This window comes from Echinops telfairi, unplaced genomic scaffold (assembly GCF_000313985.2).
Source record: "Echinops telfairi isolate 266 unplaced genomic scaffold, ASM31398v2 ScPeMD7_7427;HRSCAF=8465, whole genome shotgun sequence".
In the NCBI taxonomy this organism is placed as follows: Eukaryota; Metazoa; Chordata; class Mammalia; order Afrosoricida; family Tenrecidae; genus Echinops; species Echinops telfairi.
In genome coordinates this window covers 16,332,388-16,358,497 of record NW_022111327.1, presented here as the reverse complement: position 1 = coordinate 16,358,497, position 26,110 = coordinate 16,332,388, and positions in this window count along the sequence as shown.

Below are 26,110 nucleotides of genomic sequence, written 5' to 3'. Positions count from 1 at the left end.
GCACAAAATCAGGGCAAGTTGCTTGATGTTCACCTAACATGAAAAATGTGTACTAAAAAAGCTCTGCCCAGCGGAGCTTTTTTCTAATATTTTTTGAGTACCCTATCATATATATAATCCTGTCGACAGTAATCTACAAATAGATGCATGAATAGACTTTCAGTTTAAATGGATGTGGGAAAGAGACTGGCTGTACACACATACACGCACACATGCACTCACACACACATATACACACCCATATATATGTTTGCACACTTGTATTTACTCACTGCTACAAAAAAAATATCCATGAGTGTGGTTGAAAATACAGGAGACAAAGTAATGAAAACTTCGTAGACATAACCAAGTGCCCTGAGGGAATGGGTTTCTGGGCCAGGGGACTCAGGACCATAGTCCTGGTCCATTGGAATAACATCCTTCACAAAGACAGTGTTCTACGTCCTATTTTTTTTTTAGGTGTCATCAAGTCTATTTATTTATTTATTTTTATAATCAATTTATTGGGGCTCATACAATTCATCACAATACATAGATCAATTGTGTAAAGCACATCTATACATTTGTTGCCCTCATTATTCCCAAAATTCGCTTGCCTCTTGGGTTCCCGGAATCCGCTAATTTTCCTTTTTATGAGTAATGATTTTGTTCTCAAAATCTCATAAGCAGTGGTCTAAAGGACAGCAAATAGCCTCTCACTGTTTGAACTAAAGAAGATTGGTTATACTCACAAAAGTATGGGAAAAATTAGTCCGTTGAATTAATGGAAATATCAGTTTCAACAACCCTGAGAACAAAAGAATTAGATGGTGCGTAGTTACCACTACCAACTGTTCTAAAAAGGATCACAAGAGAAGGTTAAGGATAGAGTGTAAGCAAATGTGGAACAGCTTTAAATCATCAAAGATATCAGAATTATTGATTGGATAGAAACAAATCGGCCCTCCACGATTATAACCCTTAGCCATCAGGCCTGGAACTGAATTCACCATTTTAGAATAATAAACCCTTTAAATTCCAAATGGCAGCATTTATCCAGAGTGTTGGAAAGAAGGAGGAATTAAACTTGAAACATTAAGAAGTATGATACTCAATGGTACATTGAAATGGATAAGTTGAAACAAAATGTGCACAAACGGTTAATTGTAAAACTCATGATCTGCTTTTTTAAATTTTCATTAAATCATACACACAAAGCCCACGCTGACAAAATTGGACTAGCATGACACGATGAGGTTGTTTATGGTATGTATATAGACTCTGAATAATAAAAATGCTCTAAAGAGATAATCAGCATTTTGAGAGGATTATTTGCATTGTATTGACTCCATTTTAGTCAGTATCTAGAGAAAGCTTGGGAAATAAAAAGGCCCCAATGAATGATGCTAAGTGAATGAATTGATGAATCAACAAGATAGATTAACACAGTGACTGCAACAATGGGTACAAGTATAACAAGCAGTGCTTCGTTCTGTTACATGCAGGTCGCTATAAATTGACATCAACTTGATGGCACCTAACAACAATAAAAATATAGGTGTGTTACTCTGGGTAAACTCACGAAATACGTGCAATGATGCTGAATGCAAGAGGTTCACAGGCTAGTGGGTTGGAAGTGTTCTGGATCCAACAGCGTTGTAAGAATCTCAGTGCTGTCAGGAGTCTCTATGTGGCTTCTCTGGCTCCAGAGTTCTGGTTGTATCAGGGTAGGTCCATGTGGCTTCTCCATGTCCCAGGGCATAGAGCCATGTGTCTTGTCAGTACAGCACCTCCCAGGGAGTGAGCAGAGAGAGAAAGGAGTGTCTCCTGCCTCGGTGGAGGAAAATCAGGAGTTCCCAGAATTTTCAGGAGAAGGCCATGCCCGCACTGAGGTCTCATTGGCTATGATCCGATTGACAGACTAGACTCCACCCCTTAACTCTTAATCCTCTTAAGTCCCAAATTGACACCAGATTATGTAACTACCACAATAGGGTTTATGTGTTTTTAGCCAAAATTTATTTTTCAGTTATCTAAATTAATTTTTATATTTTTTTATTATCTGATGGGACAATCAAATAAGAAAGTGATAATAATATTCATAATTGTGTTAGTCTGGGTTGACTGGAGAAACAAATTCATATGTGTGTAAGAAAGAGCTTTATATAATAAAGAGTAATTGTATATTGAGAAAATATCCCAGTCCAGCCCAGATCAACTCCCTAAGACCAATATTAGCCCATCTGTTTGATACCAGGAAATACATTCATCTTCAGACTCACACAACATATGCGATTATGCCAATTGCAGTAAGATCACTGTCCAGTGGGGGAAAAGTCTTGTGGATCCTGTGGCGGTAGAAGATCTCAGCGCTGAGGTGGGTCTCCACTTGGCTCCTCCAGCTCCAGGGCTCTGGCTCCATCAGCACAGCTCCATGTGTCTTGTCAACAGGAATGTCTTGCAGGGAGACAAACAGAGAGTGCATCTGGTCTCCAGTGAGCAATTTGACTCCTTAGTGCCTCCAAATGAACTTATCATGCTACTGCCTGATTGACAGGCTAGACCACATCCCTCCACAAGTTGATACGAGATTATGTAACTGCCACAATAATAATGATAATAAGTGAAACACATGAACATTTACAGTTTATTAGATTTTTACAAATAAATAAAGGAGCCCTGGTAGTATAATGGGTTATTTGTTGGGTTATTGACTGTAAGGTCTCAATTTCAAAATCATCAGTATCTCTGTGGGAGAAGAGGCTTCCTGATCCTGTAAAGGTTTACAGACTTGGAAACCTGTAAGGTCACTGAGTCAGAATCACCTTGATGGCAGTGAGACTTAGTGATGAGTAACTATGTAAGTAAAGGGAATTGACAAGTTGTTCCTGGAAAGAAACATGCACAAGTGAAACATAGTTATAGTAAAAAGGGATAGAAGTTAAAAGTTAAAAGGTTAAAAAAAAAAGGTTAAAAGGATACAATATTTAAAAGTAGATTCACTAATAGGTTGTATCCCCTTGGTATTTGGGGAATATGAGGAAAACACAATTCCATCACTCCAGTTTCTCTTCTCTGACTGCTCAATGTATTGCATTTCTCTTTGTGGAATTTTCTCAATGTGTGCATTTATCCCTTTTCATTGACATTTCCTTTTTCTCCCAACCTAGGTCTAGGACAAGCCCTTGACTGTGGCAGGAGAGTTATTACACAGATCATAGCCTTGCAGAGAGTAAAATACTTTGCCTGAATTTTCTAAGACTATTGGCAAAGATGAAGTATTTATTTATCTTTCTGTTTTACATTCTATTAAAATTCTCATACTGACACCCTGAAAAACCACATGTCCTATAGAGTATCATCTTGCATTGCATTATATTTATTCCTGCTCTAAATATCAGGGATAACAACATTTACTGTCTAGGATTCATTGACTTGATGCTTTCACATTGTGGTAGTTACATAAAGTGGTGTCAGTTTGGAACTTGAAAGGATTAAAAGTGAAGGGGTGGAGTCTAGTCTGTCAGCCGGGTCATAGCCAATGAGGCCTCTGTGTGGGCATGGCCTTCTCCTGAGAATTTTGGGAAATCCTGGATTTCCTCCTTGGAGGTGATCAATACACACACTCTCTCTACTCCCTTGGCAACTCTCTACTAACAATGCTCACTCCCTGAGAGTTTCTCTACTGACCAGACACATGACACTATACTGGTAGACCCCATGCCCTGGGACTGGAGAAGCCATGTGGAGACCTCTGCCAGTGCTGACATGTTTACACCACCACTGGATCCAATGACTTTCTACCCACAGGCCTGTGGTCGTCCTGCATTTGGGGTAATTGTATAAGTTTCATGAGTCTGTGAAGAGGACTTTATAGATTGGTATAACACATATTGGCTACTATCAGACTTTTATGGACTTATACTGGACTGGGTTGGGATGCTTTCTTAATGTACAATTACCCTTTATTTAAAACTCTCTCTTATACACATATGAGTTTCTATGGATTTGTTTCTCTAGTCTACCTGGACTAACACAGACATATTTCCAAGGATAAGAACACAGAACAAAAAATTCAGTGTTACCAAGTTCATGCCTACTCGTAATGAGCCTACAAGACAGGGTAGAACTGCCTCTGTGGGTTTCTTTATAGGAGTAGAAAGTCCTGTGTTTCTCCCTCACAGCCTCTTGTGGTTTCCAACTGCTCACCTTGCAGTTAACAGTCACCAAGGCTCTTCAAGATTATACTCAACAGAAAAGTCACAACAGAAAAGTCATGTCTAAATGTATAGGCTTGCCCTCATTACCTTTGATAAGAATGTGATAGAAACATGAACCCTCTTAGGAAGTGCTCTCCAACATAATAATCATGGACAAGAAAAAATAGTCCAAGGAAAATAAGCAATTTGGCTAATGTGCTTCCAGCTCTGTGGTTTCCGTCCATGATAAATGACATAATAAAATAATGTAAAGTTGAATATTAATTAAAGCACATCTTGTGTATCCTCTCCATGCCCATTATTTGTGTTCTTTCCACTCTGTTTATTTCTCCGATCTGATTGTCCAATCTGTACCTCACTCTTCACTGTCTAACAATGGTAGGAAGCAATGAACTCCCCCCACCCTAAAAAAATGACCTACTAAGATACTTGTGTGCAGCCACAAAACAGAATAAAAAGTACAGAGGGAAAATGGCTTATTGATTTTTGCCCTCCATTCCTATAGTTCTCATTCGATTATCCTCAGGAACATTAAATGTTTCGTTGTAATTAGCCGTGATATTATAGCTCTCTCCTTCGAACCGTCTCTTCAGTGTCCTTCAGTACTGGTTACACGATTCTGTGAAGGGCAGTCTGGCCTATTTCCCCTTTCAGTCACCCAGCATTCTTCATGTTAGTTGGTATAGTGATGGCTAAGGCCACACAATGCCTGTGACTAGCAACGGGTTTGTATATGCTGTGGCTCCTAGTTGCCATGGAGTTAGCACCGTACACATGGCAATCTCATGCACAACTGATTGGACCATTTCCGTCCTTTATTTTAGAAGTAGATGACTAGGCCTTTCTTCATAGCCTTGGTGTGGGAACTCTGATGAAGCCTGTTCAGTCTCTTAGCAATAGTCAAACCTCCATTAATAAATGCATGCGACTGGGTGTGGAGTGCACTGGCTGGGAACTGAACCAAGTTCTCCCACATAGAAGATGGAAATTCTACTCGTGACCACAACTGCCTTCACTATATATGTCCAGGAAGTCAAATAGAAATCACATTACATGAGAAAGAAGGGATGTGGAAGACCCTGCAGAAGTTCCCCCAAACTCAATTCATGTTGCTAGACTCACTTCATAACGATGTACTTCCTTTTCCCATCTCAGGTTCTATTTTATGACTTTAAAATGTTCTTACTATATTATGAGTAGATTCTCTTGAAATGAGTGCTTTTCAATCTCAGTGCATCCTGATCTCTACCCAATCCCCATGAGAGCAAAGGATAAAAGGTCTAGTTATTAAGGCACAAAACTTTTAAAATCTAGATCTCCAACTGAATTTTCCTTCCTCTAAACCTCTAAGAAAAGTGCACAGTTAACAGGCTCCTTTTGCATAACTCATCCCTGTGATTAGAAGATAAAGCCAATGTTCAGTCATAGCCAAACTCATGAGGACTACAAATCTTAAAGGGTCCTTGCTCCGCTCCCCTCCACATCAGGGCAGTCACATCCTAGTTTGCAATTGTTCCCTTTTTCTTAAAATTGAAATCCTGGAGCATATATGCAAATTATATGAAAATTTACCAAAGCACCATGGGTAACAACCACTTTTATGTCATCACAGCCTCAGGACTCACTGAACATATTCACACTTTACTTTTTCTTCCTAGCCTTTGTTCTATCCACTCATTTTTAAAAAGGAAAAAAAAAAACACCGAGTTCATCGAGTGATGACTCAAGCAGGTGGTATGCAGGAAGTTATTCTATTTTTCCTTCTGCCACTGTCTTTCACTAAATATATACTGACTTGAGTAGATATTGAAATTAAAAACTATATATAAATGGCCAAATAACACAAGAACATATGTTTTAGCTCATTCGTCATTAGGAAAATACAAATCAAAACCAAGTGAGATGTCACAACATACCCAATAACATGGCTGGCTGAAAGTGAATTCCACAACACTTCACTGTGCTGATGCACAAATTGTACATAGATCAAGGGCCAGTTGTGCCAACAGAACAAGGGAATACAGTATGGTTTAATATCAGGCAAGGTATGCCTTCGGTTATATCCTCTCACCATATTTATTCCATCTGTAGGCTGAGCAATTCATCAGAAAATCTGGACTCTATGCAGAAGAATGTGGCATCAGGATTGGAGGAAGGCTTATTAACCTGTGATGTGCAGATTACGCTCAACCTTGTTTGCTGGAAGTGAGGAGGACTTGTAGCACTTGCTGATGAAGATGGCCCCCTACTATCATTGGGTTTATGAACTAGAGTTGGGTACGAATTTATTTCTCTAGTCAACCTAGCCCAACACAGCACCTAACAACAACCATGACAGGACAACCTAGTGAATGTAATCAATGTCACTAAGTTGTACTTTTAAAATGGCAATTTTTGTTATATACGTTTTACAACAATAACCTTTAAAGGGAACACCATTCTCATTCATCTCCTGTCAATCTCCGCTTCTCTTATATAGAGATTTGCATGCATGCTGCAGCAAAATGTACAAAACCTGTTTGAAGCCATTCCTTGGTAAGCCTTACATGGATAACCTGTTTCCAAACACCTAAGAGAAATCTGAAAGAAAAAAAATCCCATTTAACATCTTGCCACAGGAAGACATTGAGACTCTGATCAACTTAACCAGAAATCTATGTTGTTGATATAAGCCACACACGCATATATTTGCAGAATTCATTTTATGGTACTGAAATTTCTCCTCAATTGCATTGTTTGCTATTTTCCTTGGGGTATGCCCAATTTCTCCAAAGACTTTCTAAGCCTTTGAATGTTGGAGGAGTATTACATTACTTTTATGAGCCTTCCTTCCATTTTGACTCTAAATAGTGCTCCCACCCCACTCTATGCACCCTATCTTAGGCAAAGTGAAAAGTTACTGCATTCATCGTAGACACTTTCTTGAACATTTGCTTTTTACTTTGATGACTTTTTAACTCATTTACTTACAAGATATATTAATGAGTAGAAGATGATAAGTGTTTAAAGTTTATATCCTAGAAATGAAGGATTATGGCAAGTGGAAGTTATTTTAAAGATTATGTAAGCTGAATTCTTCATTTTCCTGATGGGTAACCTGAGATTTAGAGTGAAAAGTTAATTCCTCAAAGTCACTTAGTAAATTAATAGAGGATGTCACACACATATGGTTATCTAAATACAGTTGTTAATATTCAGCAACTTCTCAAGTTATGCAAACTCGTGTGGAATTTATATTTCTTTGACATTCTTAGTTTTATCACGCCCTCATCAATTCTAAATTTAAATTTAGGGTAACAAAATACCTTTTGTATTCATCAATACTGCTCTAAACTTTCCTGATCAAAAGCTGAACGTTGTGTATATTATTATGCGCTTGCCTACATTGTGTAAATGAATTTACAAATGACAGAAGTAGACTATACTAAGAAAGCACTTCCTTTGTAGGCAGTTTATCCTAGGTTTGAAGCATCAATCTGCCATTGTCTTGTGCTGCACTCGAAATGAAGCATAGGTAATGATGACCCTCAACTTCTTCATGTGGGAAATGAAGATATCAGGAATTTCCTCCCTGGCTGCCACAAATGATCAAGCTCTTGATTACTAGTCTAAGTAACTTGAAACCCAGAAAAAACTTGGTGGGAGAAAGATGAAACCTGTTTCCAGAAAGATCTGTAGACCCAGAAACCCCACAGGGGGCCTTTATGAGTCAGAATCAACTTGATGGCAGTGGAATTGATACATCAAAGGTTCAAAATCCTCTGAAGACAAGCCTGACAAATCTGTTCTTGAGAGCCATGGACACCCTATGGAGCAGTTCAACTCTGCACGTATAGGGTTAACATGGTTAAGTCAGCCAACAGCAATACCAATGATTTCAGAGTGTTGTTCTAAGGATAGGAACTCTTCTGGTGTAGAGTTTATACGTTGGGCTGAAATCCACAAGTTTGGCAGTTTGAAGACACCAGCCGTTCTTCAGGAGAAAGACAAGGATGTCTAGTCCCATAAACAGTTACAACCTAAGAAACTTATGGGGGCAGTTCTATACTAGCCTATAGAGTTGCTATGAGTCGCGTTGGACTGTATGGCAGTGAGGTTTTTGGGTGTTTTTTTTTTTGAGTTCTAAGATACATTGAAATCTTGTAGCAAGTTGGAACATGCGATTGCTGCTCATATAGATCACTAATGATGCAGTATGACAATTTCATATGCTTCAATCTAATATAGAACACAATACCTGGCATCTTAAGTAAGTTCAACATATAGTGGTTATTCGATTTTTAAAGAATGAGAGAAGGGTATCAAAGGACTTTGGTCTGGGAAGTACCAGCATGATGCATGCTGACACAGAAAATTAGAAATCCTCCTCATCTTATGCTGAGAGTCATTTCTGAAATTTTACATGAGCATTGACATGGAATTTGTCATTGTATTCTTGGAAAATGATAATTGAATACATTGGATCATGAGCTCTAAGATTGAGCATTAAAATTTGGCAGCACTCTTAATCTATTTTGTTTGGAGGGGGGAGCACATAAATATGGACTTTTTTAATGGATAGCTTTTGTGAGAATTGACATTTACTTTCAGTTCCCCCAATTTTATCTAATTAGATTATACTAGATACCCACAAAGAGTCCTTAAGAGCTATAGAAGTACTGAAATTCATCACCACTCCTACGATATTCCACTTTCTATAATGGAGAGCAAGGTTACTACCACTATCAAGAGCAAAGTTGCACCACCCTTTCCAGTGAACTTAAAAATTCTTTCAGGTTCACCGTCAAAAGGGAAGGCAGTGTTCCACGGTGATGGCTACTGTTTGTTTCTTTGTTGCTTAAAACATTTCTCTTCCCAGAGAAATTGCACATCATTTAAACTTTCCCTTGGTGCTCTCCAGAACTACATTTTTATCAGTCATTTTATCTGTAACTTATTGTTGCTTTTGTTTTGTGCTTTATTATCAGAGTGAATAAATTCTGCTCCCAATTCGATTCCCATCAAATCTATTGATCAAATAAATATGTTTATGCACAAAGTAAAAGTCAAAGCTTATTAATTTTGGGGAGAGCTAAAAAACTGTTTCTACCACATCAAACATTTCAGGGGGAAAAATCCATTTAGAACTTTGGGAGTATTAGATACTATCTCATTTTGTAATCCACTTTTAATAAAATCCACATTCTGGAGAGATTTTTTTACGGAAAGAGCATGTGTCAGAAAGCTGGAACAAAATCTCAAATCCACACACGCTAAAACCATGGGATAAAAATAGTATCTTAGCTATGCTTCCCCTTCTGTCCAGAAAGGAAACAAACAAAAACTTCCTTGTTGCTGTCAAATATTAGGAAGTTATTAATTCAGTACCTATTTTTTTCTAAATAATCCCAAGCAAAACCAATACTTTTTATATAATCGAATATAATATAAATCTAAACCAAATAAATTCAAAGTTAAATTAATATGTCTGTGCTGCTTGTGAATATGCTCCTCTTTCAAATTTCCTTTATTAGAACTAGTTAAATTGCTTTCAGGATCATGTGTTTATAGGGAACAATGCCCAATTAGCTATTAGATTGGAGAAACAGGGCAAATTAGAGGAGCCATAATAAATTACCTGACAGCTCTTCTAGCACATTACTATGAATGGCTCTAAGCTGTGAAATTTTGTTTTATAGAATTAGGTAGTAATTGGCAGATTGGCTATCATGTGCCTTTCAGAATCTTGTTAAACTGTCAACTCTATGGTATTCAAACTTGATCGCATAGTAGAGTCAACTGGAGAGATTTAAAATACCCTTCTCTGTGCCACACACCACCACATTTAATCAAAATACCCAGTGGCTAGAACTGGTCATCAAAATGTCAATGTTTCCTCCATGATTTCAGGGAGACTGCCTTGCACAGTGGTTAAGTACTCAGCTGCTAAGTGAATGGTCAGTGTTTTGAACCCACTAGCTTCTCCATGGGTGAAAGAGCTAGCAGTCTGCTTCTGTAAGATTTATAATCTTTGAAACACTATAGGGGAGTTTTAATTGTTCTCTAGACTCCCTGTGCGTCATCATTGGCTCAGCAGCAATGGGTTTGAGTTTTGGTTTTGAGTAATGATTCCAATGCTAACCAAGGTTGGGAACAACTGTTCTATCCCCATCAGTCACTGGAACTGAAAATGTTCTGGTTTCAAATGCAATTTTGGAGCTATTTTTAGTAACAGCAACCTTACTAAATATGTGAGCTCCTTTGTACATAGATTTGAAGATTAATGAGATAATGCGTTGTTGGTGATGTTGGTCTCACTATTGTCCAGTCCTCTACAACACATAACAAAGGGCTTCCAAACACTAAAAGACGAAAGGAAAAGGGCAAGGAAGAACTTGAGAAGGAAAATAGACATTTGGAATCCAGGAGTTTGATGAAAAGAGATGCAAAGTATATCCAGAATTCCTGGAATTGACATTCAAAAATATTTTGTTTCTTCCCTGTATTCCTCTCCAAGTTGTTGAGTTAGAATACACATGGAATAAAAGCCTGATTTCTAAAATATGCTATTAATTTAGGTAGCAAATGCTGGTTGTCACAGAAGGAAAAACAATTTGAAAATAAGTGACTCATTTTTTTTCTTTATCTGCTGCAGCTCAGATAATTCTATTTCTCATTCAAGCACTGATAGAAGCTCATTATAAAAAAGAATGATGCCATGCCAACAATTGCAGAAAGCAAACCTTAGTTTCTAGAAACATATCAGAAAAGAGGCTGTATGATATTATTTTCAACTTGAATCCATTTTATTTATGCTTTACTATTTTGAGGGGCTAAATGGGGTCATAAGAGGCTAAACTCTATTTCTGTAAAGAGAAATTTTATTTAAATTTCAAACCAATTGACAAAAAATAAATAATATCTCTCTTCTCACACATTAGAAATGTTCCAGATAACTCTGAAGCAATGAAGGAAACTGATCAACAGAGAGGGGATTCAAGCATAAAATCTGTCGGACAAGATAGAAGTTAATATTCCTGCCAACTGAAAATCCAGTGTTCCAAAGGAAAATACTCAGGTTTTAATCCTAATAACATAAATAAACCTGCTATATTATTTTCCACTTGCAGTTCTGTATTTAATTTTGTTCTTATGCCAGTCCCAATGCTACTGAGTCTCTGGACAACATCAAACTAGGGGATTAATTTGCACAAAGTTGTTCATCCTGAGCAAATTTGGAATCAGCTACTCCATGCATTATTTGTCTAGTACCAGAGTTTTTTTAGGTGGTGCTGTGCTTTATGTGTTGGGCTACAAATTACACGTTCAGTGGTCCAAACCTACCAGCTGCATCCCAGGAGAAGTCTGCTCCCATAACGATTTATATTCTTGAAAATCCTATATAGAATTATTATAAATTCCAATTAAGTTGATGACAGTGGATTTGGTTTGGGTTTGGGGTAACAATTAAAATCAGTGGTTCTTAACTTGGGCCTCGAAGGTAAGCTTCTGGGGATTTGTAAAAAGAACACAGGTTTGTTCTGAACAGTTTTCAGTGCCAAGGGTCCATAGGACCTGCAACTTCAATAACATACAGAGTACTGGGCTATAGGACCTTCATCAGGAATGGTCAGAGCAAAACCTCTTCCTGCCCTGTTCAAGTCCTCAGGAATGCCAAGATTCTCTCTATGGAGTCAATAGGTAGGACTCCACAATCAGACTGTTTAACAACGGCAGGCTTGAGTCAGGCTGATTCTCCTTTTTTATACCTTGTTCGGCCTAAATAGCAAGACTGAGAACAAATCTATGAAGTAGATCCTAGGGGCTAAAACAAATGCTCATAAATCATCCAGAAGAGACAAGTTGCGAAAACTAGTACTTCATCTCCTACAGGTCCAAAAGTGGGGACTTGAGAAGAGAAACATCCAGATCAAATACCAGACAAATCTAGACATCATGGTAGTAGTGATTATTAAATACTTAAAGAAAAACATATTTCACTTGAAAAAATGGATTACTCATATTTGCAGTTCATAGCTGTCCCCTGAGATCAATTTCAGATCTGGTCCAAGTAAGAGCATTTGAACAATTGATCCTAAGTAATAATCCAGTTATTTTTAATGCATAGACTTATCAATATTTTATTAATCATTTATTAACTGCCCACATTGCTCTACGTACTCTAGAGAAAGTAGACATAGCCTTGAAAGCAATCTCTATTGGCTGTAGAAATGTAGATGTTATATGTATTGATTTCATTCTTCACCTGATTCATTAAGTACCTAGGTTCTCATAAGCAAAATACAGGAAATATCAATAATTTTTCACATATGATACTTATTATTACACTGATAAAGTATTTGATTTTCTTGGAACATATATAAAATCACTGTACCTGATGAAGGCGCTTCAATTTGCATCTCACTATGCAATTCAAAATTCAATCCCTTTAGGGATTTTGAACCTAGATACTTAAGGCACATCCTGATAAACATACGTGACCTATTCTGCAATTGTGCATCAAACTCCTCTGTCATTCCTAGCCTTACTTTCAGCAGGTATCTTCTTTTTATTCCTCAAAATCAAAAGAGTATCTTATGTGTACACAAGGGGGCTGCAAACATTTACAGAATGTTTTACTTTTAATTCCATTTTTCCATAAAATTTTAATGAATAATTGATCATCTTATTTTTGTTTTAATTAAAAGATAATTTTATTTGGGGCCCTTACAACTCTTATAACAATCCATACCTCAATTGTATCAAGCATGTTTGTATATTATGTTGCCATCATTATTTTCTAAACATTTACTTGGTATCAGCCCTTGGTATCAGCTCTTCTTTTTTCCCTCCGCCCCCACTCTGATGATTCTTTGATAAATTATAAATTATTATTACTTTCATATCTTACATCAACTGCTGTCTCCCTTCCCCCACAGTTTCTGTTGTTCATCTCCCTGTGGGTGGGGTTATGGGGGTTATGTGTCGAGCATTGCAATTGGTTCCCCATAACACAAACTCAAGTAATATATGCTCTACAACCTTAACTTTGAGATATTTTAACTGCTCTCAGGAATCTTATTATTTGTGATTTCAGAGGCAGTACCAATTTAGTGGTTTAGATGAGAATACCTTATTAAAACTCAGGAAGAATATTTTTCATGTTACAGTAAAATGCAAGTCATATTACCAGATTAATGCATTTGAAACATGAAAATAGTATAATGAAATGTATATTTCAAAAGAAATGAGGGAAAGTGAAATGGTTCTGGAGCCAGAAACATGCTTCTGAAAGAATGAATTTTGAGTCTCCAAATTGTGTATTAAAATATTAGTTCATTTGACCCTGGTGACTGAGCAAATATCTGAGGAATCAACCAACACCCATTAGCAATCCCTGGGTCATTTATTTCAGAAGTTTGGCCCTACGGTATGGAAACTTTGTCTTTATATCTTTATGTCTCCAACATTCTCTATTCATTTTTGCTTATATCTAAAGAAATCAAGGATAATTAGGCTTTATCTCTTTTATAATCATCCTGAATACACTTTAAAATAATTAGCAATTCCTCCCCAGATTTCACCAAGCCTGACCTGACAATGTGATTCCATGGAACTTTCCTCCAGTATGTTCTGCTTTGTAAGTTGGGATTTAATACATATAACATATCATTCCATTTTTCAATCATGTCAAGTTGAATTGTACAATTACTACCACAATCATTTTTCTAACATTCTTTTTCTACATGGATTCTTTGGCATCCGTCTCCCTTTTGCCCCTCCACCGCTGTATCCCGTCTTCCCCCGAACACCTTATTTTACTTGCTAACCCTATACAGTGAACCCTCGCCACTTCCCGCTTCGACTTCCGCGGCTTCACTCTATCACGGTTTTTGAGTAACAGCGCATGCTCTGTCATTACTGCCACTGATTGGCTCATACTGTACACGCTTCTGTCTGCATCGCTATGTATCGGAACTACGTATCAGATGCATTTTTGCTTTTGTACAGTGTACTGTAATTGTTTGTGATTTTTAAGAAATTTTATCTAAGCCCTATGATGGCTCCTAAATGAGCTGCTTCTTCTAAGCCTTCTGACAATAAAAATAAGCACCAGAGGAAGATGCTCACCATCCAGGAAAAGGTAAAACTTTTGGATATGATCAAAGATGGCAAGAAAATCGTGGAGGTTGCACGCCATTGATTACAGTATTTGTAAGAACTATGTATAATAATACTGTATGTGAAATATGTAATACTGTAAACTAGATGCCATAAATAATATAATAAATAATAAATGATAATTGTAAGGTCCAAAATGTTTCACTGTATTTTCCCTTTTTCGTTTAATAAATTGGGTAATACGAGTGTAATGGTGACTAAAGGGTGTTTTTTCATGTCCTCTATGCTCTAAATACAAAAATATTTGATTTACAAATAAGGAATCCTACTTCGTGGAATTTCATTTATTATGGTAGGGTCTAGAACCGATTAACCGCGATAAATGAGGGTTCACTGTAGATTCATCAATCATGGGTTTCATAAACAGAAAATTGGAAAAGCATATAATAGCATTAACAGGGTGACTTCCAATGACATAATACCTCTAAGATACACTCTACTATGAATAAACAAAACAATACAAACCAAAATTACAGACAATTTTGGAAACCAGAGCAGGTCCAGCCTGCATCATAGGGGAGTTCTCCTGACAAAATTGTAACTGTTCAGGTCAGATTTATGTCTTTGATCTTCCATACTTCTATACTAAATATGTTTTCTGTTTAATTAATGGTTCCAATCATTCATCTAACCATGAGATATCCACTGGACATCAATTTTCTCACCTTTAGAAGGGGTATAATAATCACTGAACTTAGAGAATAATAAGTTTGTTAGTCCAAGTACACTAGAGAAACAAATCCAGGAAGACTCACATGTGTATAAGAAAGAGGCGTATATGCAAGAACAATTGAATATTTAGAAAATATCCCAGCCCAGTCCATATCAAGTCCATAAGTCCAATATTATTAGCCCATGTGTCTAATACCAATCTATAAAGTCCTCTTCAGACTCATGAAACACATCCAATGACGCCGAATGCAGGCCAAGCACAGGTCAGTGGGTAGAAAATCTTTGGATACAGTGGCATTGTAAGCATCTCAGCACTGCCAGGGTTCTCCATGTGGCTTCTCCAGGTCCCAGGGCAGAGGGTCTACTAGCATGATGCCATGTGTCTTGTCAGTAGAGCGTCTCCAAGGGAGACCAGAGAGAAAGAGTCTTTCCTGCCTCCAAGGAGGAAATTCAGGAATTCTCAGAATTCTCAGGCGAAGGCCATGTCCACATAGAGGCCTCATTGGCTATGACCTGACTGACAGACTAGACTCCACCTTAATCCCCTCACGTCCCAAACTGACACCAGATTATGTAACTACCACAATAAGTAAATGAGATATGACATGTAAAAGTTTTTCTTCAAATGCTTAGTATAAATATATCAGCATTGTTGATTTAAAAAGTAATCTTATATGTAACAGATCAATCTAATACTAGGCTGATCCATGATCCGTATAATGGGAAAACGTTGATTGTATGAACTGTATTCATGAAATATTTTGTTTAATATAAATGACATACCGAATGAGTCCACTGCTGCATGATCACGCATCAGGACAGGCACAAGCTCAGGCTTGCAGGCACCCAGTCTGCTGGCTAGGGTGGCCAAAGAGCCTGGTAGAGAGTCTGACTGGGGCCAGTGAGCCATACACCATTCCCTCTGCGAATGTATCTTAAAGAGCACCTTGGCGGGGGGTTCCTTGTGTCAGCTGGAAGCAAAATGTTCAGGGAGGGGAAGGAGATGGTGACTATTGAGAGGCTGCCATGCAATGTTATGTCGATGTCCTCCTGGACTAGTAGACATCGCTATCATAGGAATAAGGGATACTGATGGGAAAGTCAAGTCAGGAGAGTGAAAAGGGAGCAGACATGCCTGCGGGGTGGAGTACAAGTGCATGATTGTTGGTAGGAAATGTGGAAGGATCAACCTCTAAATGGGGGGGGGGTGACTAAAATTAGTGTAATGACCCTCAAGGGGGAGTATCCCTGGTAATATGCACTGAATTAACCATATTGGCCTTGATTTCTGGGCACATTCTGGGGCCGCAAGCCAAGTGCTACAGAACACTGGGGCACTGAATCCTGGGTGTTCAAAACGCACAACATGCTCCAAAGGCTGCACCAATAAGGTCCGATTCGGACTCCACTAGGTGAATTGGGCTCTACCTCAAACACACCTGTAACCTGAGAACTTAAGACTGATAATTCGTAGTGTTTGAAGAAGCAGAAGACAGCTATATCCAAATTATTGAACTATCAGTAGGTGGATAATCACTGAATTACTACATCAAGTCTTATATGCTGTATTAAGATTTGTATTATACTGGAAAACCTGTGATGGACATTCTTAGTGATTATTACCATAAATTTCCCTGACAATTAACCCTCATTGTTTCTGTAAGTAGCATCCAGCCATGAAAGTATTCTTTCTGTATAAGTGAATAATTCAGATATTGAGATATAGAGTTAGCCTACATTGGCCTAGTAACCCTCTCTCAACAGGGCTTTAAAATTTAGCACCAGGGGCTAATTAATGTCAATATTAATGGAAGATCTTTTTTACCCAGGGAGATGATCTCTGAAACTCTCTATCACAAATTAACAAGGAGATCTCTAAAAGGAAACAGAAGCAGATTAAAAAACAAGACAAAACATAGATCCAAGACAGTGTTTTGGGCTCGCATGAAATCCTAGCCCCAATCTAAGAACAATTAGTTCTTACATTATAGCCCTACTCAATACCCAATCTCAGGAAGGGAACACATGAGAAAAAGGTGTTATAGCAAAGTGTGGTGACGAAATTGGATGGCCCCCGACTATCAGATAAAATAGCATCTGGGGTCTGTAAGGGTTGTTTCCAAAAAAGCAGCCATCTGAGTGAGATGTCCGCTGAGTCCACTTGGAAGAAGCACACCAACAGCAGTGACTGAAGGATTGTAAATCACATAATCAAAGGCGAAAGAGGGGAATAGTATCAGAGCCTAATCTGTGAGATTCTGGTTTGCAGAAGGTTGTGGATGACAATCGGAGCCCAAGATACATTTGTGAGATCTACATAGGAAATATGCCTCAGGTGATTTCCCCATGTCCATAAGAGAGGGATGGAAGAAAAGTGGTTACCACAGTGCATTGGAGAGATGACTATTGGAAATCAAAATGATAAATGGTACTTGAATGGTTAAAACCTTGTCAGTTGACCACGCCCACCCCCAAGCACATTGAGTCTGAGCTGGTTTTTAACATTTTCTGTATTTTTTTATTATTCATATTGGGATTTAGCTCAAATGTATTTTGTCATGGGGGTGACCCTCTTTAATATTGGCTATACGTTTTTCTGTTCTGAAGTATATGAAATCCAGGATTGATGAACCTCTAGAGACAGCAAGCAGAATAATGGTTTTTGGTGGGGGGGGGGCAGTGATGGGGGTGGGAGTAGAAGGGAGCTGATGTCAGGAGCTCAGGAAGGTAGGGAATCTTTTGAAACAGATTGTGGTACCAATGGTACAATACTGTTTGATGCGATTCGACTATGGAATGCTATGATATCTGTATTACCTCCCAATAAAATGGGATTTTTGGGAAAAACATCCTATGAAAATAGCTATATAGAATTACTACTATATGTTATAGATGGGGATACTAATACATATGCTATAGCACTAATTATATTTTCAGTAAAACCTGTTCAATCCTCCCGATATTTGTATCGCATGCCAGGCGAAAGATAAGGCGGTCTGCTCCCACAGAGACTCAGAGTCCCAGAAACCAAGCAGATCTGCTCTGTCTCCCTGAATCTGAATTGACCCGATGGCAGTGGGTTGGCATCTTTTTGGAGATGTTTAGATTAGATATCACTTTTCAAGATACTGCTCTTTAGCCATGCAGGAGCGAGAAGGGCACATCAACTTTTTCCAATGTATTCTCCAGGTTCTAGAAGAAAATAGGCAAGCTACCAAGGCACCAACTAACATTTGTGCTTCTTCCATTATCCTCCCAAGAGACCTGTCACTCAACTCTCTCAGGTGCAGCCTGTTTCTGGAGACTGACACTCACCATTATTATTCTAACCACTGTAGTTAACACTTCTCCGAAAAATACAATCATGATTCTTCCAAGGTTTTGTTTGTTTGTTTAAATGACACTTGTCAGCCAGTTGTCACAACCCATTCAGAGCTTTTTATTTAGAAATAATGATAAACAGCCGCAATTCAACCAGAGCATTTCCAAAGAGAAACTATATATATTTTATTGCTGATAAATGTTGTGCGCTTTGTAATTATATAAGGTAGCTACGGCCAGGGCCTCATCTTTATAAAAGAGGCTGTTTTATGCATCCAGGGAGACAGTTTTCCAGATAGCAAGACCGTTTTCTAGACAAATAACCCAAATCGATTTAGCCACTTCCCTTCAAGGGACAAAAGAGAAATTTTTGTGGTGCTTCAAACATAGCTGAAAGCTGTCAAAAGTCCAATTGAGAGGCAAACTTAGTACAAATTGTGTTCACCCAAGCAATCAATTTCAAAAGCCCACTCCCCCTTCTTCTAAAACCAGCAAGCTGCAAACTGGCCTTTGTTTCACTAGTCTGAGGTGCGTGCATTTGCATTAATAGCGATATTTTCAGGAAAAGTTATCCATATATAGGTTTCTGAAAGCTTTCAGTTTGCTGCTGAGCATTGCACTTGGAAAAAAAGACCTCAACTGAAAAGTCTAACAAGTTTCCCTTCAGGGACCAGTTGCAGACTGCTGAAACGCAGCGATCCCAGCACACAAAGCCTAGACTGGTGTTCACATGCTTCATAATTCCCAGCTAAGAACTCACTTCTCCATAGGGTCAATGAGGTCGAAATACTCTTATTTTAAAAAGTAGTTCATCTATCCAAGAAACAGGGCCATAAAAAAATATCTTTCCTTTGACTCATCATTGTAGCAGATAACAAGACAGTCATATCCATGGCTCGGTATGGCCCAAAAGACCAGGAAAAAGAGGAGAAGACAGGGCAGTTCATTGACCAGAAAGCATACATATATTAACAGGGGAAGGAGAAGGTTATTTCAATAAGGGGGGCAGCAGCACAACAAAACCAATGGCCAAAGAAATCACTAAGATGTAAACAAGAGCAAAGACAACAAAGGTAAACTACTTTTATATACAATCCTGTAATAATCATAATGAATAGATACCTCGGTAGATATACAAAGTGAACAGAGGTGGAAAGGCAAATGGGAATACATCCATGATTATATGAACTTTGGCAGGGGATTATATAAATATATATACACACATTTGTATGTGCTATAAATAAATCCATGTATATAGTAGAACTTGCAAGGAACAAAGCTATGAAAATGTTTAGCCATATCCAAAAACCTTGAGGAAATGACTTATAAGGCTTAGAGTCCTAGCAGCACTATCTTGAGAGATATCTGAGTAAAACGGCATGACAGAATTCACAAAGACAATGTTCTTAATCTACTTTGGTGAGTAGTATCTGGGGTCTAATGGCTTGAAAGCAGCCATATAAAGAGAGAAAAACTGGCCTCTCCTCATCCAGAACAAACAAGAGTGAAGAAAACCAAAGACTCAAGGGGACACAGTCCAAAGGGCTAATGGACCATGCAAATCAGAGCCTTCTATTGCCCTGAAACTTGAAGAACAGGATAGTGCCCAACTACCAATACAGGCAGTTCTGATCAGGATCATAATAGAAGGGCCTGGTTAGATAGGTAGGAAAACAGTGGATAACAAAACTCAAAATCATTAAAAAAAAACAGAAATACTGGTCTGATCAAGAATAATGAAACTCTTGAGATAGTGACCCTTAGACATCTTCACACCGGAAAATTGAACTCATCCAACAAGGATCAATTTTAAGCAAGGGAATGCGGGGTAGAAAGAGGGAACCAATTACAAGAATCTAAGTATTGCCTCCTCCCTGGGGGATGGACAGCAGAGAAGAGGGCGGAGGGAAACATAAGACAGGGTATCTTATGACAAAACTATCATAATTTATGAACTATGAAAGGTAATTGAGGGAGGGGGCGTGGGGAGGGAGGGGGAAATGAGCAACTGATATTAGGGGCTAGAGTGGGAGGCAAATGTTTTGAGAATGATGAGGGCAACAAATGTGCATATGTGCTTGACACAATGGATGTATGTCTGGATTGTGATGAGAATTGTACGAGCCCCCAATAAAATAATTTAAAAAAAAGACAGGTTTACAAAGTGAATAACAGTGCCAAAGATTACAAACCATACAAGACCGAAAGTGAAGTATTTGCCCGACAACAAAACTCAGAAATCTGGAAGGGGCAAGAAAGAAAGACAAATAGGTAACCAGGGAGGAACTGGTAAGAGTGGTGTTGTATTGATGATATTGCAACATGTTGTAAAACCTAATCTATATAAATCGTTGATTGGAAACCAAATTTTCTCTGTAATCTTTCACACAAAATACAATTAAATGAAAAAGGACTCTAATAAGGTAATTCCATATTACCATGATTATGTGGCTCAGCATTTATAGAGCTCTTCATAGCTTTTAACTGTCCTTTCATGTCAAGTAATTTAAGTCTCACCATAACCCTATTATGAAATCCATTGAACATTCAACCTCAGAAACCAGAGAAGTGAGATTCAAAAAGGTACTCTGTGTGCAATCCTCTCATTGCCTCTGAGAAATTCTGAAGTCATGGAGGATAAAATTTCAGTCTTATTTCAATGCTATGATCCTAAAGTGATTGTTTCAGTGTAGGCAACTCCTTTGTTGCATTCATGAGTGCTCCCTAAAGTCATCCTGGAAGCAGACAATCTGTCAGAGATGCAGAAACAGAATTTCTGTAATAAAATTATTTCAATTGATGCTGCTAAATCATATAAGTAATCTCTTCTTTTTAAGTTATAAATTTCTGTCATAACCATATGGGAATGATACAGAAGTGAAATCTCTGATATTAAAATTAGAGTTGTACTTCAATTAAATACTCCCTTATTCCGCAAGAACTTCAATCTGGGCATAGGCAATATCACAAAGCACAGACCTACCTGTAGTACATAGAAAGAAGCCAAAACAAGCTCTATGGAAAGCTGTCTCCATGTGTTATTACACCAGGTAACATCAAGGGTATGTGCTCTACCATCCAGAATGCTGGTGTTATTGGTAGGTGCCATCCAGTTGGCTCTGACTCATAGGGAGCCTGTGTGCAAAGGAAGGAAACACTGCCTGGCCCTGAGCCATTCTGAGGGTGGCCCAAGGACAGTCGATGTTTTGCTTTGTTGCACAGAGTCTTTATGACTCTGAACTGACTCAATGCCACCTAGCAAAAACAATAAACACTGAACAGCGTAAGAGTACATCTTGGGTAGTGGCTGGTTTATTGATAGCTCGACTTACCCAAGCTTTAAAGAACTGAGAATGCAAAGTACAAGCAAAGTAATTTTTATACAAAATTTTACAAATAAACAATATAAAATAAAGTAAAATTTTATTGCTACTAAGGTTCAGTTCACACATGCATGAGTTTATTCCAAAAATAAATGCTTAACTATATCTCTGTTATTAGTGGATGGCTCCAAATTCCCTCAGTAAAGGTATGTGTCCTAGTCTCCTTAAGGTACCTTGAAAATAAAAGAAGAAAATGATACTTTTTGTACCATGGAAGAAAATTATTTTGATGTCACTGGTTGCAGGTTATACACCTGTTAACTTGGGTAATAGGGAAGGAAATACACAATAAGAAGTGTGTTGTGCAGGGAATGATGGAAGTGGATAAAATACTGGGAAAAGTTCAAGAGTCCAAGGTAAGAGTGCTAAATATTATTTATGCACAATTCTGCCATAATGGTGATCTATAAGTAGATGCATGCATAGACTAAAACGGAATGGGTGGGAGAGAAAGTGGGAACAGACATACATGTGTGTTTGTAAGCGGATATTTATTCCTTTACTACAAATATATCCGTGAATGAGGTGGAGCATAAAGGGAGCAAAGTTATGAAAACTTATTAGACATAACCAAACATCTTGAGGGAGAGAGTCACTAGGGCTGGGAGCTCAGCACCATAGTTACAGGGGGGACAGAAGTCAACTGGAATAAAATAGTTTACAGAAACACTGTTTTATATACTAGTTTGGTGAACAGTGATTGGGGCTGTGTTAGGTCGAGTTCTCTTGAGAAAGCAAAACCAGTTACACTTGTATGTGTTTGTAAATAGAAAGAGAACTCGGCTCTGCTTGGTCACACTCTTCTATAAAAGGCCACAGTCCAAGGAGGTTCCATCACGCTGTGACCTGATTGCTAGGTTAGACTTCACCTCTACCTTCACCCAGGATGTCCAGTTGACATAGACTCTAACCATCACAGGCCACCCTTTGACCCCTTGTCAACTTGACGTCTGTGCATAGCTCTTTAACCATTCATAATACACAAAGACAATAATACAACCATACACGCACTTAGCATGATACAGTGGATGCATGTACAACTGAAAATGTACTAACCCCATTTTCTTTTTTTATTTACTTAATTTTTATTTTCCAAGAGAAACTACCCTTATATTTATATACGCCTACAGTCATACTGTCATATTCCACAGTTCAAGGGCATAGGCCAGTGACGTTTAAGGAATCAACCTGAAGAAATTCTTTTCATGCCACAATCACTTTGCACTTTGAAAGATATGAGCTTTTCTCATCTCTTCAAAATCCTTCATGGAATCATAATTTTTATAGAAATATGCATATGCCTTCTTTCTCGGCTCAGCAACTGCAAACAAACAAAACAAAAATATTTGGTGTCTACATACAAATAGGAAATACTCATAGCAATTACAGTTCTCATTTCTGAGAAATATAAGTGGTCACATGAATGTAGCTGATATTTAGCACTACCATCATCTACTATCCACTCCATATTACCCTAGCCCTCAGTGAGTACCTCGGCATATCATGAGTCTTTGCCTGCTGGAGTGATGCACAACTTTATTCCTGAAGATTCTAATCTATTAGCAATCATGTCAGAATTGGAGTGTTGTAGTGTACCATTGACTTTAACCGCAGGCCATGATAGTTTTAAAAGATAACCTAAGGGATTTCCTGAACATATTCTTCTTTACTTCCTTTATGCAATACTTCCCCCTTGGTAATCAGGATCAATCACACCACTCAATACAATAATACCCTTTGTTGCCTGATAATCCATAGGCTTAAGGAGTCTAAAATGGCCAGGAAGTATGCTTAACTACCAGTTCTATTGAATCAGTGCTGTGTATCCAGACAGTAGTATCTCTGCATACCTAAAGAGCAGAGGGTCTCAGGGACAGTAAGCAAAAAGGTGGTGAGTGGGTCATTAGGATTAATAGTGATGGGTGCCATTCCCATTTGCACCCCTTGGTTCCTGGACCCATGGATCTTGGCTATTGGAGAAACAGCACCATATATTGGCAGCCTTCTGGAGAACATTGCCCCAATTTTGCAAAGTGTTGCCACCAAGATGAAGCAATAATTATGTCTATAGTTGTCCATTCAATCCGTTCTATCAAGCCACCTGCTTCAGGATGATGGGGAACATGATAAGACCAGTGGATTCCATGAGCATGGTCACATTGCTGTACTTCCTTTGCTGTAAAGTGAGTTCCTTGATCTGAGTGCCTGCACTATGACTATCCAATAGGGTCCTGCCAGAAACTCCAAATTGCATCTCTATCTTCCAGTAACCATGGGAACAGATGGATAATATGCCTCCATTCATAATATAGTTCAAGTGGAGAGAAACTTGCATGGTAGCCTGAACCTGTTCCAGAGTGTTCTCTTGTTCTGCGTTCCATTCAAAGCTGAAGCTTTTTGAGTCACTTGATTGATAGGCCAGAGGAGCACACCAAAATGAGGGATATGTTCCTTCCAAAATCTAAAGCGGTCCACCAAGCACATGTCTCCTTTATGGTTGTGGGACGGTTCTGATGCAATAATTTTTCATTCATTTAAGTAGGGATATCTCAACATGCCCCACATTACTGGACTCGAGTAAATTTCACTGAGGTGGAGAACACCTGAATTTTTGTCAAGTTAATGTCCTACTCTCTAGTATGCAGCTGTTTTGCCAATAAGTCTAATGCCATTGAAACTTCTTTCTTACTAGGTCCATATACAACTGAATTATTTATATATATTTTTTGTTATTTATATATGATTTATTCTGTTTTTTATACATGGTTTATTCAGTTATTTACATATGGTTTATTCAGTTATAACTGAATAAACAAATTATTCACGTCTTGAATTGTATTATGTAATATTCTATGGAGAAAATGTTCAATGATGCATTAAAGCATCAAAAGAAAATGAAAATAATACACACCAAAAATAAGTAGTTAATATTTAAATATTTCCAGAGGTAGCATATAATCAAGAGCCAGTGACACTGAAGGAATAAGGTCAAGCTGCCTGAAGGTATTAGTAAAAAAAAAGGCTCCAGAAATTGATCAAATACCACTTGAAATGTTTCAGCAAGCTAATGAAGCACTGAAAGCGCTCACTCCTCTATGCTAGAAAATGTGGAAAATAGCTAACCGACCAATTGCTTGGAAAAGAGGAATATGTGTACCCATTCCAAAGAAAGGTGACTCAAAAGATTGTGAAAATTATAGAATGATGCCAGTAATATAACATGCAAGTAAAATTTTGCTGAAGATCATCCAATAACATTTGCAGTAGTACATTCACAAGGAGCTGCCAGAGGTTCAGGCCAGATTCAGAGCAGGATGTGAAACAAAGTGTTGCATTGCTTATGTCAGATGGACCTTGGCTGAAAGCAGAGAATACCATTGCACCACAGGGAGTCCCTTATTGAGCTCTTCAAAGAACAACCATCATGGCCAGAAAGTTACTTCTGACTCATAGCAAACCTAGAGGACAGAGTCCCATTCTCCTACAGGGTTTCCAAGGTTGAAGTCTCTATGGGAGACAAGTGGCAAATTTCTTTCAGAGAGTAGCTGCTTGGTTTGAACCAACAACATTTCATTTATTCCTTGTTACAAGGTAAAATGAGATTTGTAATTAAATAGATATAATCTCAGTTCAGATCCTAATCCCCAGCACATACCCTGTTTCCCCGAAAATAAGATGGTGTCGTATATTAATTTTTGCTCCCAAAGATGAGCTACGTCTTATTTTCAGGGATGTCTTATTTTTCCATGAAGAAGAATATGGTACACATTTATTGTTTATTGTTTTATTGCTTCATTAAAAGAGACCTTGCACTTCCTATCTGCTCCGGCTGTGCTGCGACCAACACTGAGCTGTACAGCGGTGCCCGCCGCTACGGTCCAGAGTCCAGAGTTACGGTAGTTTAGGGGGGCCTTATATTCGGGGAGGTCTTATTTTCAGGGGATGTCTTATATTTCAGCAAGAGGCAAATCTGTAAGTGGGTCTTATTTTCGGGGGATGTCTTACTCTTGGGGAAACAGGGTATATATATGTGTGTGTATCTATGTATATATATACACATAAGATGTGTGTGTGTATATATATATATATATTTTTTTTTAGATTTTTAAATTTTTATTTACCTTTTCATTTTGTTTTGTAAAACCACTACTGTAGACTTCTGAATTGAGATGTGCCCAGCTTCAGTAGAACATACCTACATCTCAGGAATCTGATTTATTTGTGTATCTTTTTTTTTTTTAACATTTTATTAGGGGCTCATACAACTGTTATCCCACTCCAGACACACATCAATTGTGTAAAGCGTATTTGTACATCGTTTCTCAAAACATTTTCTCTCCATTTAAACCCCCGACATTAGGTCCTCATTTTTCC